This window comes from Triturus cristatus, chromosome 1_1 (genome assembly GCF_964204655.1).
Source record: "Triturus cristatus chromosome 1_1, aTriCri1.1, whole genome shotgun sequence".
NCBI lineage: Eukaryota > Metazoa > Chordata > Amphibia > Caudata > Salamandridae > Triturus > Triturus cristatus.
In genome coordinates, this window is record NC_140579.1 from 126635013 (window position 1) to 126652149 (window position 17137).

A 17137-nucleotide genomic window follows, 5' to 3' on the forward strand; every position below is an offset into this window, starting at 1 on the left:
GACAGGCTCTCTTTTCAAAATGTTAGTTTTGCCATCCCCCACTGTGACAGTGGGGGATGGCAAAACTAACATTTTGAAAAGAGAGCCTGTCTTCTCGTTGTCTTGTTCAGGAGGGGGTGAGGAGCCCTACCCCACCCTGGAAGAGACCAAGATGATACTAGAATACTGCATGCCCACCCCTGTGCCCACCCTGGTGGATCCTGTTCCCCCTCCTGTGATGGCTTCTGGTCCCCCCATGTGGTGGCTCCTGTCCTCCCCACCTGTGTTGGCTCCTGCCCCCCCCCCATGTGGTGGATCCTGCCTCCGCCCTGGGTGGCTTCTGTCCCAGTCCTGGAATGGCTCCCGCAGTGAGGGTGAAGTTCTTGCTGAGCCTCTTCTCAAAAAGGCTCAGCTCAAATTTAATATGAAAAGGTGGGCGAGTGAGTAAGTGAAGGGATGGGTGGATGACTGGATGAATTAGTGAAAGGGTGAATGGATGAATGAAAGATTGAATAGATGAGAGAGGATGGATGGATTGATGAGTGAATGAAAGGATGGATGCGAGAAAAGGTAAATAGCTGGATGTATGGGTGGAAGGGTAGCTGGATGGGTAAAAGGGTGGATGGATGAGTGAAAGGGTGGATGGATGAGTGAAAAGGTGGATGATGAGTGGGTGGATGGATGGATGAGTGAAATGATGTATGAATTGATGAACTGATAAGTACAAAGGTGAATGGATGGACGGATTTTCAGGATTGCGCACAAACATATTAGGTATGACACGCCAGATTTTTTCAGAGGTGATGGGGTCCATCTATCCCGGCTGGGTATGGACTTGTTTTTATTGTAATTGAGGGAAGTGTTGGCCAGATTGCTGGGCGTCCATAGACGTTGAAAAGGGGGGGATTGTTGGGGGGGGGGGGGGGGGGGGAACAGAAAAAGGGGGGAGGCGGCGTCTTCGCCTACCCTCCCGCCTTTTCCTGGGTGGCGGGGTGGTTGACAGTTGGCCGGGATTGGCTGTAGTTTTTTGTTATATGTTGGTAGTTTGTGAGCAGGAGCAGGTAAAGGGTAACCAGGTATGATAATTTTAGATTAGAGGTTGGTTAGTTACAGTAGCACAAAGGCAGGTAGGGATTATGGTCAGGGGAGGTTAGGATTTGTAAATGCTACATTTTGTAGGATTGTGTAATATTATTGTTATGGAATGTTATGTTGTATTTTTTGGGGTGGGGGATCTGATGTGGGGATCGTAGGGGTGGGGGGGAACAAGGGGTCACGAAATTCATGTATAGTGAGGTTTTAGTTTTGGAAGGCCGTTGCCAAGGTGATGAAATTGTTATATGCACCTGTTTCAATAAAGCGGCCTTTACACACACACAAAACTGGTCTCGTGTTGGCTTGCCCCCTTCCCTCCCAAATCTGTGTCAAGGGGCGAGTTGCGTGTATGGCTCACAGTAAAGTCGCAGTGGAGGCTAATGCGCTTGCCGCAGCAGTGCGCGCGCTTAATTTCATACGCACTCCTTCGAATGCTTGTAAACAACATCTCCACGATTGATCGGATGCAGGGGTGTGTGTATGAGCGCCTTGAATCAAGATGGGGGTTTCATCCTTCCAAGTTGGATCAAACAGCTGTTTATGTGCAGAAAAGTTCATCTTTTAGAACACCTCCGTACTCATGCCCAGGGCTTTAAATGGACCGGGTCTGAGGTTTTTTTAAGGGGGGCCTCGAAACGGGTCTCTATCGGGCATTGTTTTGTGCCCTGGCACAGGCGGTCCATTTTTTTTGCCCCCGACTGCAGTGACAGCAGGCAAATCAAGTGTGTGTGGTGAGCGTTATAGGGGAAGAGAAATCCTTTAAAGAGAGTCATTTTCTCTCAAGATTTCCCTTCTCTTTTTGAAAGTCAGGAGCAACAACATAGTGCCAATATCGGCAACACTCCCCAACCCTCCCACAGCAATCACTTAGAGAAATAATCAGACAAGACACATTTTTTAGAGGAGAAAATTGCTGCAGGTTTATTTGCATAACAGATATGCCAACATGGTGGGTTATCTTACGGACGATCCCAGGGTAGGCAGCCCCTCGCCGTCTGCCCACCTGATGAGCCAAAATACACCGTGGCCCTAGCCAACCGGTGTTTCTTAGATTTGGGGGAGGGGATAGCCCCTCCCACCGTGGACAACCAGTCCACCCCCTTACTCACGCCCCCCAGCTAAGGGGGGGCAGAGCGTTGCAGGCAACCCCCAGTTGCTCAGGTCCACAACCGCCCGTAGGACTAACGGGGCGCCGTTGCTCCTCCAGGGTCCAACGCGAGGACCTCCCTGGGGATATTTGGCTTTAGCACCCTTACTGTGCTCCTGCAGAGGGTACCCTTCTGTACCTTACAGCCTCTGGATCGCCCTGTAACTCCGCCTGCAACACAAAATAATACGTTAGATAAACACACCCCCATCCTGCCTGTATGCCGGGTAAGCGGTGGGGAGGGAAACGGCGTCCAGGCAGAAGAGGAAAGAGGGCAATCAGTGGGCGGGAGAGGTATAAGTACCTCTCCCCCCACCCCCTCCTGCCCGGAAGTGACGTGGACATAAGGGGACCCTCGAGGGTCCCAAACACTGGGAGGCTGCTCGTCGTGTGCCATCCTGTGGCACTAAGGGGGCCACCCTCTTAGGAGGGCCCCCTGCGTGGGCCCGGGGCAGCCCTGCATTGTCTTTGGCCCGTGACTCTTGTGCTATCTCAGGGGGTGCTCCTGGAAAGATCACTAGGGAGGTAGAAAGTCCGGAGCGACGTACGCCTCTTGATGCTCCTGGGCTCTGTTAGACCAGCGATTCTGCCTCACTGCGGGTGTCGGTTGCCGTCTGCTGATGAGACATGTTAGAGCCACCGAGCGTAGTGCAGGATGGTTCAAATTAGTTGATTGATCAGCTGGTTGGTTGGTATTGTGCACTGCGCCTCTGAGTGGTGCTATATGGTCCGAGCAGCTACCTGGTTCTAAGTAGTCCAGCTGCGGGGAAACTATCCCGTGCTCGTTGCGATCCCAGAGTGTCTCGAGAGTCAGACCGTGGCGCTGGATGAAGGTTGAGCGTAATGCGTTCATTGGACTGATCTCCTACGGTCCCGTTTGACCCCCCCTGACTGTCCCTTCGTTTTGCAAGTAACAAGTAAGGGAACACTGGCATTTGGTTTAATGACTCTCACATTTTGCGGACGTGTTTTAACATGTGAGCCAGACTGGGTCTGTTGTTTCCTGTTGGGCTATCCTGGCTCGCTCGGTGGAGCCATGAGATTAATGATTCACATAATGGACGCCCATTTTGTTCTCCTCTAATAGTGCTCTTGGTTGAGGTTTGGCGTCCATTTTGGCCTCCTCCCTGGGGAGCTAAAGAAATTCTATACCCATCACTGTGATCCTCTAGGTGACTCCCATTTCCATGCTGGTTTCCATACTTGGAGGTCCTAATCCCTGGTGGTATGGTTTGCCCCGTTATGATCCCACACCCTCTCTGCCACTGGAGGCAAGCTAGCCTTCTATCCCACCCGTAGGATGTTTTGTAAGGGAGTTAGACCAGAGTCCCTGGCCCTGCATTTCTAGTCGCCTCCTGACCACAATCTTATTGGATTATCCTCACTCGACTTCCGGAATATGCGCCCTCCTCTTCTTATTATTCTTCTTTGCACTATCGCTACCCTAATGGCCCCTCTTCTCCCTGTCATGGCTTCCACTCAAATCAAGTCGGGAGTTAACTGCTTCAAAGTCATGTATCCTCCTAATCTGTCCAAAGCAGCAGCAAAAGCATTCAAGCACAACACTATTGAACAATTGCCCGATTCCCTTTTTGTTGATCAATTCCATAATGGGCACCTAGGGAAGCTAAAAAATGACTTCTTTTTTTTCACTCACGATATCCCTTCCTAGTCCACCAGCTTCTTCAATTCCTTCAACGTCTCCTCCTCCTCATCTATCCCGCATGGACAGCGGCTAAAAATGTCCCCCTCCGCTAGCTTTAATGGCTCTCTCACCATTACACTCTACAATAATGGCACTGTCATGATTCAAGCTAGAGACTCCTGTCTCTCTCTCTCTTTGACCATCTCTTCCACTCCCTTCGTCCAACCCATACAACTATGATCTCCCTCGACTCTTCTTTAAGCTCCTCTCCTTTCTCCCTTGCTCGCCCCCTGACCCCTGAATACTCCAACAGGCCGCTCTCCCGGGAGACACAGGCCGGGAGACACAGGCCTCCCCTTTGTTCCCCCTGCCTTTGCTTCCTCCTCTCCCACTCTTACCCCTTCCCAAAATGTTCCTCCCCCTATCGTGTCTGCCTCGCCTCTGGCCTCTACCCCCTCTCCCCACCCTGCATCTGCCCGATTCTCCAACGTTTTCGCCTCCCCCTAATGCAACTCACCTCCCCCTTCTTATTCCACCTTTCTTACAACCTGGTCTACCGATCTACCGATCAACTTTCCTTACCTTCCCCCTTTCACCTTATCCCTTTCCGCTCTTCCCCGTCCCCTTTACCCTAAATTCTTCTCTTCCACCTCACCTTCCTCATCCCTTGCTTCCTAACCATGTCTCCCTCCTCGACAATTCCTTCCTCGTCTCTCCCTGACCTTGCAGTCCCTTACTACTCCCTCAGTTTCCATCTAGCCCAATCTCCCCACGCCACCTGCTACCTGTCCCCCTACATTCACCTTTCATAGCCTACAGTAAGTGTCCAGCACCATCCTCTCTTTTCTCCCCATACCTCTGGTCTTCCATGCACCCCAGCCCTCCCCCACTTGTACAGCCCCTTCTCTCTTGTCCACGTACATTTGGCCTTCATCCGACCCCCCGCCCTCCCCTTCCTGTTCAGTCTCTACTCCTCTCTTCTCCTTTTACCTCTGGCCTTCATTTGCCCCCCTCCTACTCCTCAACTTTCTCCTCCTATTTATGATCTCTACTCTTCCCCTCTTTTCAACACCAGCAAAAATATCTCTTCCCACCACTGTTTCACCATCCACTCCTATCGTCCACCATCTTTCCCCACCTTCTACCCTTGCTCCCCAACTCCCCACCCATTCCCCCACCCCTCCCCTCCCTCCCTCACCCTCTGCACTCCCTCCCTCACCCTCTGCACTCCCTCCCTTATCCTGTTCCCTCACCCCGCCCCAGCCTCCCTCACTCTCTGAACTCCCTCCCATATCGCGCTCCTCCATGCCTCCCAGTCCTCCCTCACCCTCTGCAACGCCTCCCTTAACCCGTTCCCCCACCCAGCCCCATCCTCCCTCACCCTCTGCACTACCTCCTTTATCCATCGAGCCACCTAACACTCCGTGCTCAGCTGTCCTCTCCCTGGAAAATAAACTTGATTCTCTCATCTCTTCCATTTCCCAGCTTGTAGCCTCCATCTCATTTTTAATCGCCAAGATGTCCCCCTTCCCTAACAACCTCCCGAGGAGTTCCTTGCTCCCGCGCCCCAATAAAGCCAACCACAGTCTGTCCTCTGTAAACATCCCCAATTTACTGGCCAGCACAAGACCACCGTCACTCCCCCTCCACCTTCCTCTCCTAATAATTCTACGCAGTTCACTATTCAGACCATGTCCTCTGTCAGAACGTACCAACCTCCCTCTTACCGGGCACCCTCATTCAAGAATCTTATCCCTATCTCCCTTAACAACCCTAACACCCCCATCACCAAAACATCTGTGTCAGAGCTGTACTGCTTGCTCCACAACTGCAGATCTGCAATCAAACACAAATTGGAAATCTCTGACACGATCACCCACCAGAAGCTTGACATGTTCTTCCTCACTGAGACCTGGTTTAATGACTCCTCTCATACTTTGATCTTCTGGTACCCACTGACTACTCTATTCTCAGAAATGACAGAACAGACAACATTGGGGGCAGTGTCGCTATCCTCTTCAGGAACTCCCTTCAAATGAAAGCCTTCCCTACCACCCTTTTCCGTTCATTCGAATGCCTATCCCTAGAACTTAAAATAAATCTCGGCTCACCCTTTAGATTCCATGCCATCTACCACCCAGCCGGTAACTGCTCTTCCTTTGTGGAGGAACTCACTGACTTTATCAGTGACCAATTTTCTCAAAGTGACAGACAAATCTTCCTGGGTGACTTTAATCTCCACTGGGGCTTTTTGGAAGACTCGGCTGCCAACAAGCTTACCACCTTTCTCTTAGCCAATGATCTCTTCCAACATTGCTCGGAAACCACACATTCCAAGGGCTCAATTCTGGACCTTGTTATATCCAAAGCAGACCTGCTGACTACTGCTCCCCCCAGCCAGACTGGTCAGACCACTTCCTCATTCCCTTCCATTTTCACCTATCGCACTTTATAACTCTCGGCCAACCTAAAAGAGCTACTACCTGGTTCCGCAACACTAACTAACAACATTGATCTTGACACTTTTTGTGATTCTGCTGTCTTTCTCAGACCCCCACTGACGCGCCGGTGCTGGCAGGTAATCGTATCCCTATCCTCATGTTTGCGGATGATACGTTAATCATCTCTAAAACACTGAGTGGTCTTCAGAAGGCCCTCCTGCGGTTTGAGGAATTTTGTCTCATCCGTGGAAAGGAAATCAACGCTGCTAAGACTAAATTTATGTCCTTTAAAGAGCATAAATCTTTTAAAGGTAGAGTGTATATGAATGAACTTCCCTTAGAACAGGTCAATGCCTTTTCTTACCTAGGTGTTACCCTTCAGAAGAACATGTGTTGGAAAAGGCAACTTGACCTGGTAGTCCTAAAGCATCAGCAGCAAGCTGGGATTCTTTTAACAAAATTCAAATCCTCCTTTACCAAACCTATTAGCCCCGCATTAGAAATTTATGGCATGAAGGTATTGAGCTCGGCCCTGTATGGAGCTGAGTTATGGGGGTTTGAAAATCTAAAGCACCTAACAATAGCAGAGAGTGCATTTCTACGTAAAATAACTGGTGTCCCACAAAGTACCCCCATGAGGCCCCTTTTCTTGGACTTGGGAAGGAAAACAGTAGCAAATATGGCCAAACTTCGTCCCCTACTATTTTGGCGTAGAATATGGTGCACTGAGGAATTAACACATTATGCTCAGGGCCTCACTGATGTTATCCAATCAGATCTCTACCATAAAATTAAGTGGCTTAAGGAGATCTGTTCTCTGTTAGTCAGATTGGATATGATCGCTTTATGGGATGAACCCTCTACGGCTGTTTTTCCTTCAAAGAAGATCCGTAAGGAAAGGTATTGGGAAATGGTTTTCACATCAGCTTGCTGCACAGGACTTTCTTCCCATCTCACTGGACGTTTTTTAGACTATAAGTCTTGGCCTGCACTAGAGAAGTATTGGGATCTTATCGAGAAACCGTATGATCGTAAACTCTATTTCCAATTTAGAGTAGGTACTTTGCCAACAAAGCTATTTACCGCTAAGTGGGTTGGATCAACCAACGATAAGTGCCCTATGTGTATGGACCAACAACAATCTGTATCCCATCTACTGTTCTTTTGCCCGCTATATATGTCTCCACGTTGCAAGTGGGTGAAGCCCATATGTAATGCTATGAGCATAAGAAGACATGTAGAGACTTTACGAATATTAGGTACCGATTCCTCTCCGCCCATAGCCATTGCGATGGCTAAATTTTTGAATTGGGCATGGTCCATTCGTTCACAGATTCTGCGTTTAGACAGATAGTGGCTAGCTTGGTAGATGCCATTGTAGTAATATATTTGCCCACATATGGTATTAGTGTTTACAGAATTTAACTATGCTGCTAAGAAATTAATTTACTATTTTTATTTACGTAATGGCAATGATAAACATCTGTAGGGAAATCATTGCTGTGCGTTAGTAATGGATTATTTTATTATTATAATTTTAATTATATAACATGATAGTTGTCATGGGGATTTAATAACATTTTAATTATGTATATAAAAAGATTGAATATAGATGTTTTTAAAAATGAGTAGCATATGGAATTAGTGGTGATTCTTTTTAAATGTTTGTGCTTTTATGACTTAATTTTCTAATAAAGTTTTATGAAATGAAATGATTCTGCTATGCGGGCACTTCCTAGACTAGACCCTAACGTGGATGTCAACGTTCTCACTTCTCAGTGCCTCTCAGTACTAGCAGTCGAAGTCAACAATGTCGCTCCACTCCAAAGCAAAAGGAAAAGACACACCCCCTCAGCAACTTGGTTCAATAAAGCTCTCTACGATGAAAGGGAAAACCTTAGAATCCTGGAGAAACATTGGAGAAAATCTCCTTCCACCTCCAATCTCTCTCTTATACGTTCAGCAAGATCCAAATACCACAACCACATCTTCCATGAAAAAGCATCAAATTTCAGATCCCTCCTTGACTCAGCCAAAACAGACCTAAAACACTTTTTGACCTCATCAAAAACCCAAACTGTTCTCACAAAGAAAGCAGCAGATTTTGCTATATTCTTTGAAAAAAAAGGTCAAAGCACTGGTGGATGAGGTCGCCCACCCCACCCCCATTGAGGAGCGGAAATCCTTAGTTACCTGGCAGACCTTTGACGTCATCTCGGAAGATGACCTCCTCAAATGCATCCTCGAAACTAAACCCTCCAACCATTTTTCTGACCCCATCCCTAGCGTCATCACCATCGATTTCTACACCAAAACTCTCTCTTACTGGACCAGGCTAGTCAATCTCTTCAATCAAAAAATCAAAGAGGAAAAAGGTAGAATCGTCCTCCTTGTGATACTGTTATCCAACACAGGGATTCTACCATGTATTATGTGAATATATATGCACCCATGTGTGTGCTGCTATTTTTATTTGAAGTGTTTAGTCATACGTGAAAAATGGTGCAAAAGGATCAGAGCTCCTTCTCTCAATTTGTGGGAAGGGCAATGTTTCAAAAAATTGTAAAATACCCCTCACACACTGAAACCTGATTCAGTGTCATGCTTCATCATTGCGGTCTTCCCGCCCCTCTACGGGACATGGCGTACTACGACTTACGTAGACGCAGGAGCAATTTATTCAGTGATTGGTGAGTATATGTAGTGCGTGGGATCGTGAAAAGAAAATCTGAGATGGTTAAAAATTCTCTGGCTTGTGGAACAAAAAAAACTTTATTGTCTTCCCTGGCTAAGAATATTAAAAGTGGGGAGGTGTAGATGGTGTACTATGATGAGTCACCTCCTACAAGGTCGACATGTTTCAGAAACCATCCCCGTGGCTTTCTTCCTCAGGACCAAAAAACCGATCCCTGTTACACCTCAATGGGTGATAGAATAAATGTGCCTGATAGTCACAAACACTGTCCTTTGTTTCCTGTTATGGGAGTAGAAAAATATACCACTTGTATATCTTAAGAACCTGAAAAGAAAAATATTTTGGATAAATCATGGCTTTCATCATTTATCATTATCTAGTCACATCACCATCACGTGGAAAGTTTTAAGCATATCTGTGATATATTTCTCTTGTGCAACTCTGTTGTAGGCAATGGTACCATTTGGTAAATATCCTCTACTCATAAATCATCTGAAAGAACACTCCTTGTGATTTCTAGTGCCCAGTATCACATTTACTCAACATTCTATCACACATATGTATCACCTAGCAAGATACATCTTATGTTACAATACATTCATACATAAAGGAAGTATATGTACACTCCTATTGTGCCCCAAAAGGTTACAGATTAATGTTCACAGCAAACAAGCACTCGCATTCATACTCCCATGACGAGCCTTGGAAAAAATGGGAGTTGTTTGGCAAAAGTCTGTGCACTCGTCCTTTTAAACTGTGATCTCATGGTGTGTCTTTTAAAAAAAAAAAAAAATGGTATTCATGTTCTCAAAAGGACGTGCCATAATAATACACACTTTAGAATTTTATCGTTAACGCTCCATGAGCTCACACGAGCTCACACAAGCGGTGTAGGGCACCTTCAACTAGACACTGTGGGTATTTTAACAGAAGAGAAGAAAAAACAAGGTTTTAAAGCCAGGGTGGTTTTTTAAACAAACAAGCGTGGTCTCTTTGGCTTTTTTAAGGACATGCCATTGTCCTACTTACTTGCTGGAAGGAGCGCGATCACCAAAGGAAGTACCTTTTCGTGGCTCGTCGGAACCTAACTGAGGTTTGCCAGAGCCTGGTCTTTTAAAGTGCAAGGAGGCATGCTTGATAGGAAACAGGTGTGGCTGGAAACACTGGACCTTGGTATTTTCAAAGATGGCCGCCGGTAAATGGACCCAAAACAGGGTTCATTTTGATCCACTTCCTGTTGGAACGATTAACATTGAATCAGTTGAAAAAGCAAGCATATATTTGTTTGCTATGAGGCTTATTTTGGAGGAGTTTCAAAAGGCAGCCAAACGGAGGTTGAATTCAAAGGAATTATTAAACAAAAAAGAAAAACAAATTTTTGTGCGAGAGACATCGCAGACGTGCATTCATGTATGTGGGTTTTTTGAAAAAACACGGGTGGGGCCAAATTATGAAAAATAGAAAACCTAATGGTAAAAAAGGTAAAGAATAAATCCCAGCAGTAGAACGCTAGAGGCTGGAAACATATTAGCTGGAAAATTCTTCCTGTCAGAGGATAAGGATTGAAAAGCAAAAACCATGTATATTTAAAAATAGAGTGTGTGTACACTCAGGTTAAAAAAATTATAGTTTCTCTAAAAAAGAAGAAAAAGGAAGAAACCCAGTTTCCAAGAGCATAAACCTCCTATTTGTTCAGTATTAGTTATGGGGGTTCTTGTAGTAATGTATACTCCTTATGAGTCTGGCAACTTTTTGGTTGATCATTAGTTGCCAGAGGATTCCTGGGTTAGATTTTGTATACATCAGAGCTGGTTCCAAGGAATCTCATCGTTCAGGCCTTTCTCATAAGTCCTCAAACGGAACACCCACCGTTGTTCTTTTTCGAACAAATACCTTTAGTATTGGATTTGTTCGATTACTGTCCACGAGAGATCTTCCCACTTATGGCCTTTTTCCCAAAAATGGGCAGCCATTTTGGTGGTACTCTTTTTGCATTTAATGTTACTTTTGTGTTCCCCTATCCTTACCTGTGGTCATTCCTACGTATTCTAAAAGACACATGCACGTGGTCAGGTAAACCACATTTTTTGAATTGCATGTTGTGAATCTTCTTTGGTCCCATTTGGTTCCATCATGGAACAAGATTTCTTTGCTTTTCTTAGTTTGCACACATTGCACATTCCACAGGGATGATGCCCAGAGATTGGGGGCATTAAAGTGGTTTGCATTGTCTGTTCTTCTCTTCTTTCTTTTGGTCTGGTGTATACCACCAAATCACGGATACTCTTACCTCTTCTATGAGAGAAGATAGGTTTTGGTAGATTGATGCTTCCACTGTTGAGGATTCGCCAGTGTTTGTTTACTATTTTTGTGATACCATTAGAGTTTGTGTTGAAAGTTGTTATACATACTGGGCGGTTCTCTTCCTCCTTATGGATTTTGGTTTCCAAAAGGCTGTCTCTGCAATTGTTGCGTGCCCTTTTGTATGCATTATCAATCACCTTTTTAGGATATTGACGTTTTTCCAGTTTCTTTTTCAGATCTTTTGATTGTTTTTTTAAATCTTCAATTTCCGTGCAGTTCCTTCGTAGGCGTAGGAATTGCCCATAAGGGAGGTTATCGTGGAGATGTCGAGGGTGGAAGCTATTGTACAATAGTAGGCAGTTTTGGGAGGTTTCTTTGAAATAAGTAGTAGTTGTTAGTTTTCCCTCTTTCACATATATGTTTAGATCAAGGAAGACAAGTTTTTCATTTGAGATATTACTTGTGAATCTCAAAAATTGGTCTTGGCAGTTCAACCATGTTAGGAAACGTCTGGCGGTGGTTTCATCTTCTTCCCAGATGATCAATATGTCATCTATATATCGTTTCCACATATGTATATGGTTACGAAATGGATTGTTGGGATTGAGGATCTTCTGTTTTTCAAGTTGATGTACATAGAGACCAGCTATGCTAGGAGCAAAGGTGCTCCTCATGCTGGTCCCGTGTTTTTGAAAATAAAGAGTGTTCCGGTATTCAAAGAAATTTTCTTTGAGTGCCAATTGGCAGCACTCCATAATCATGTTTCTTGGTGTCTGGCAGTCCCAATCGGTGTCGAACAGGACATCTTCTATGATGTTGAGGGTCTCATTGTGGGGAAGGCTCGTATATAAGCTCTCCACATCACAACTTATTAATAATTCTCTTTCTGGGTCAAATGTTTGCCCTTCTAACAATTGCAGGACGTCTTTGGTGTCTTTCAGGTACGTGGAAGTTTGTTGTACAAGTGGTCTTAAGAAAGCGTCCGCGAATTTGGAGACTGGTTCCAAAATGGATCCAATTCCAGACACAATTGGGCGTCCCGGTGGGGAGACCAGATGTTTGTGGATTTTTGGTATAGTGTACAGGTAAGGTGTTCTTGGTGAAGTCGTGGTTAGAAAATCTCCTTCCTTTTTAGATATCCTCCCATGTGATCGTGCCTCTTCCACCATACTTGCTATTTTCACTCGTATTTGCTCCGTGGGGTCCTGGTTGAGGACCTCGTAGTTCCTTTCATCGTGGAGGAGGCGGAGGCACTCTTGGTCATACTTCTCAGCTGATTGTATTACAATAGCCCTCCTTTATCGGCTGGTTTTATTATCAATTCCGGGTTGTTTGCTAGTTCTCTGAGTGCCTCATTTTCCTCTCTGGTGATATTGTGAAAGACCCTGTTGGTTGATGGATCTATTTCTTCCAGATCTTTCATGACAGCTTTTTCAAAGGCGATCAGTTCTACTGGTAGATTGGCTTCAGGTGGAGTGAAACTAGATTTTGGTCTCAAACCAGTGTCTCCATCCTGCTGGTCATTGCCTAATCCTTTTTCTAGGACTCTGATCTGTGCCGGTGTTAGAATGTGGTTTGTAAGGTTGACTACCAGATTCATTTCTTGCTGGTTGAGGCCCCCATCATGCTCCTTGTTGCCATCCGGATTGGTTCTTCGTTTTGTGGAGCCCAGTGAACATTGTTCCCTCTCCGGTTCCTCCCTCTGTTTCTCCCTTGGCGTAGCCCTAAAAAATGGGGCTCATAGAAGGGGTAATCCTGCGGAGGGTAGTTCCATTGAGGGTAGGCTCCTTGTTGATGTTGGTATATCGGAGGTCCTAAGGGGTGCATGGGGTATGGAGGTGGGACCTGGTAATGTCCCCATCCTCTTTGGCCGTGGAACCAAGGACGTCTGTTGTTGCTCCTCCCACCTCGGTATCAATCAATTAAAACATTTATAGAGCGCATTGCTCACCCGTGAGGGTCTCAAGGCGCTGAAAGGGGGGGGGGGGGGGGGGGGGCTGCTGCTGCTCGAAGAGCCAGGTCTTGAGGTGTTTCCTGAAGGTGAGATGGTCCTGGGTCATTCGTAGGTGTGCGGGGAGGGATTTCCATGTTTTGGCTGCCAGGTGGGAGAACAATCTTCCCCCGGCGGTGGTTCTGCAAATCCGTGGGACCGTGGCGAGGGCGAGGCTGGCGGAGCGGAGCTGGCGGGTAGGAGTGTAGAACGAGAGGCGGTTGTTGAGGTATTCGGGCCCCATGTCGTGGAGCGCTTTGTGTGCGTGGGTGAGGAGCCTGAATGTGATCCTCTTTTTGACGGGGAGCCAGTGCAGGTTTCTCAGGTGGGCGGATATGTGGCTGTGGCGAGGGATGTCGAGGATGAGTCGTGCGGCGGCGTTCTGTATGTGTTGTAGTCGTTTCTGAAGTTTGGTGGTGGTTCCTCCGTATAGGGCGTTTCCATAGTCCAGTCGGCTGGTGACGAGGGCCTGGGTGACCGTCTTTCTGCTTTCGGTGGGGATCCATCGGAAGATCTTCCGGAGCATGCGCAGGGTGTTGAAGCATGATGACGAGATGGCGTTGACTTGCTTGGTCATCGTGAGGGAGGAGTCCAGGATGAATCCCAGGTTGCGTGCGTGGTCCGAGGGTGTTGACGCGGAGCCCAGTGCTGAGGGCCACCAGGAGTCGTCCCAGGCGGATGGGGATTGTCCGAGGATGAGGACCTCCGTCTTGTCTGAGTTCAGCTTCAGGCGGCTGAGCTTCATCCATTCTGCAACGTCTTTCATTCCTTCCTGTAGGTTGGTATTGGCGGTGGCTGGGTCTGTGGTGAGGGAGAGTATCAGCTGGGTGTCGTCGGCATAGGAGATGATGTTGATGTTGTGTTTGCGTGCGATGGCAGCGAGGGGGCTCATGTAGATATTGAAGAGGGTTGGGCTGAGCGAGGAGCCTTGGGGTACGCCGCAGATGATCTCAGTGGCTTCTGAGCGAAAGGGAGGGAGGCGGACTCTCTGGGTTCTGTCGGAGAGGAACGAGGTGATCCAGTCCAGGGCCTTTCCTTGGATCCCAGTGTTGAAGAGGCGGGTTATTAGGGTGCGGTGGCATACGGTATCGAAGGCTGCTGAGAGGTCCAGGAGGATGAGGGCGGTTGTTTCTCCATTGTCCATCAGGGTCCTGATGTCGTCGGTGGCTGCGATAAGGGCAGTCTCGGTGCTGTGGTTGGCTCGAAATCCAGACTGGGATGGGTCGAGCGAGTTGTTTGCCTCGAGGAAATAAGTCAGCTGTTTATTGATGGTTTTCTCGATAACTTTGGCCGGGAAGGGAAGAAGAGAGATGGGGAGGAAGTTCTTGAGGTCTTTGGGGTCCGCTGTGGGTTTCTTCAGGAGGGCGTTGATTTCTGCGTGCTTCCAGCTCTCAGGGAAGGCGGCTGACGCGAATGAGATGTTTATGACGTTGCGGAGATGGGGTGCGATGATGGTGTCGGCTTTGTTGAAGATATGATGGGGGCATGGGTCCGAGGGGGAGCAGGAGTGGACGGAGTTCATGACGTTGGTGGTGTCTTCAGTGCTGATGGGGGTCCAGGCGCTGAGGGCGGTGGTGGGGGTCGCTGGTTCGGTGACTGGAGGCGGAGTCTGGGGTCCGAAGCTGTCGTGTATATCTTCGATCTTTCGGTGGAAGAATGTGGCGAGGGAGTTGCAGAGTTCTTGTGATGGTGTGATGTCGTTGTTGCTGGCGCTGGGGTTGGAGAGCTCTTTGACGATGGTGAAGAGTTCCTCGCTGTTGTGGGTGTTGTTGTCTAGTCGCTCTTTGAATGATGTCCTTTTGGTGGTGCGGATCAGCTGGTGGTGTTCGCGGGTGGCGTTCTTGAGGGCTGTCATGTTTTCTGTAGTTCGATCGTGGCGCCAGGTTTTTTCGAGTGTTCGGCAGGTTTTCTTTGAGTTTTTGAGGCATCTGTGAACCACGGGGTTTTCCTGTTGCTGGTCTTCCCTGGGTGGTACTTCAGTGGAGCGAGGTCGTCGGCGCAGGTGGTAATCCACTGTGCGAGGTTGTGGGCTGCGTCGTTGGTGTCAGCGGTGTCGGTTGGCGGGTACTAGCTTAGTGATGAGAGGAGTTGGTCTGTGGTGATTTTGCTCCAGCATCTTCGGGGGATTTGTTGCGTTCGGTGGTGGGAAGTAGTTTTTTTGAAGCTGAAGTGGATGCATCTGTGGTCGGTCCAGTGTAGTTCAGTGGAGTGGCTGAAGGAGACGTGGTTGCTGGCGGAGAAGATGGGGTCGAGCGTGTGTCCAGCGAGGTGAGTGGGGGTGTTCACCAGTTGTTTGAGTCCGAGGTTGGCCAGGTTGTCGAGCAGGGTGGTGGCATTGTTGTCGTTGTTTTTCTCCAGGTAGAAGAGTTCAGGTCCCCCAGGAGGATGTATTCTGGTGAGGCAAGGGCATGCGTGCTGATGAAGTCGGCGATGGTTTCGCTGAATTGTGTGCGCGGGCCCGGAGGTCTGTAGATGAGTGTTCCTCTAAGGGTGGTTTTGGGGTCGGTGTGAATCTGGAAGTGTAGGTGTTCTGCAGCGGAGAGTGTGTCTTCGGCGTTGGTTGTGACGTTGATGGTGTCCCTGTAGATGATGGCGATTCCTCCTCCCGTTTGGTTGATGCGGTCTTTCCTGGTGATTTTGTAGCCGTCCGGGATGGCTATGGCCATGTCGGGGGCCGAGGAAGCGTTCATCCAGGTTTCCGTGAGGAAGGCGACGTCTGGTGCTGTTGTGTCGAGGAGGTCCCAGAGTTCGATGGCGTGCTTGTGGATGGAGCATGTGTTAAGGAGGATGCACTTGAGGTGGTTGTTGTTGCTCAGTTTGGCGTGCGAGGGGTAGGTTCGGAGGCAGGTGAATTTGCAGGCTTGAGAGGTGAAGGGTCCGTGGGTGCGCTTCGGGGTGGCTCGGTAGCAGGCGGGTGGTCGTCCGGTGTTGAGTGTGTTGAGGGCGGCGGAGTCGTACTTCAGACGGGTTGCCTGGCTACGGTGGGGGCCAGGGGTTCTGGCGCTGGGCGCGGTCCAGGCGCGGACGGGCGCAGATGGGCTTGCCTTTGGCACGCCTTTGGCGCCCAAGCGGCACGCCCGCTGCGCGGCCTCCATATGAGGGGTTGTGGGAGGGCAGAGCAGCTGGGAGGTGGGAGCGGGGTGGCGAATAGGAACAGCGGTGGGGCGGGGCCGCAGGGACGCAGCGGCACAAGGGGATACAGAAGGGAAGAGCGGGGAGCGGGAAAAAAAGGACACAATGGTAATACGGGGAAAAAGAGGCACAGAAGGGTACAAAAGTAGTCACAGGGGTACAAAAGAAAAGATAAATACAGTGACAAAATGCAGGCCACAAGCGGATGGAAAGTATTCACAAGGGTACAAAAGAAACAATACGGCAACAAAAGCAGGCAATAGGCGGTAGCACAACCTGACCGCGGCGGAGCAGGCAGCAGCAAGAGCGGGGGCAGCGACACAAGGAGGACCGTGTGGCGGCTGGGGGGCGACCTACCTGATTGTTGGTATTTCCCTTTACTTGAGTCAGATCCACTGGATCCTGAATCAGATTAACCCCTTCGACGCCGATGATGGAACGGTTCCGTCATGCACGTCGGTTGGGCTGTGCTTATGACGGAACCCTTCCGTCATGGCCCCGCCCGCGCTCAGAACCTTCAGCGTGGCGCGGAAATCCGCGCCGCGCTGAAGGGGTTAATCATCGTCAGTTGTCCTTTCGTGACGGTTCTCCTGAGGTTTGTAATCATCTCTTATGTATGGATAGATCCTCTCATGGCTGAAACGGGTAACATCTTTTTTTAGTTTCTGGTACTTGCTCTGTTTCAACGTTACTTCAAAGTTATTGAGAG

The 17137-nt window shown here is 48.4% G+C and overlaps 1 protein-coding gene across 1 annotated transcript in view; it reads right to left on the reverse strand.

Annotated features, from left to right (window-relative positions):
* KLHDC8A (kelch domain containing 8A) overlaps nucleotides 1–17137 on the reverse strand; it is a 228369-nt gene that overhangs the window by 198640 nt on the left and 12592 nt on the right. The window lies entirely within an intron of this gene.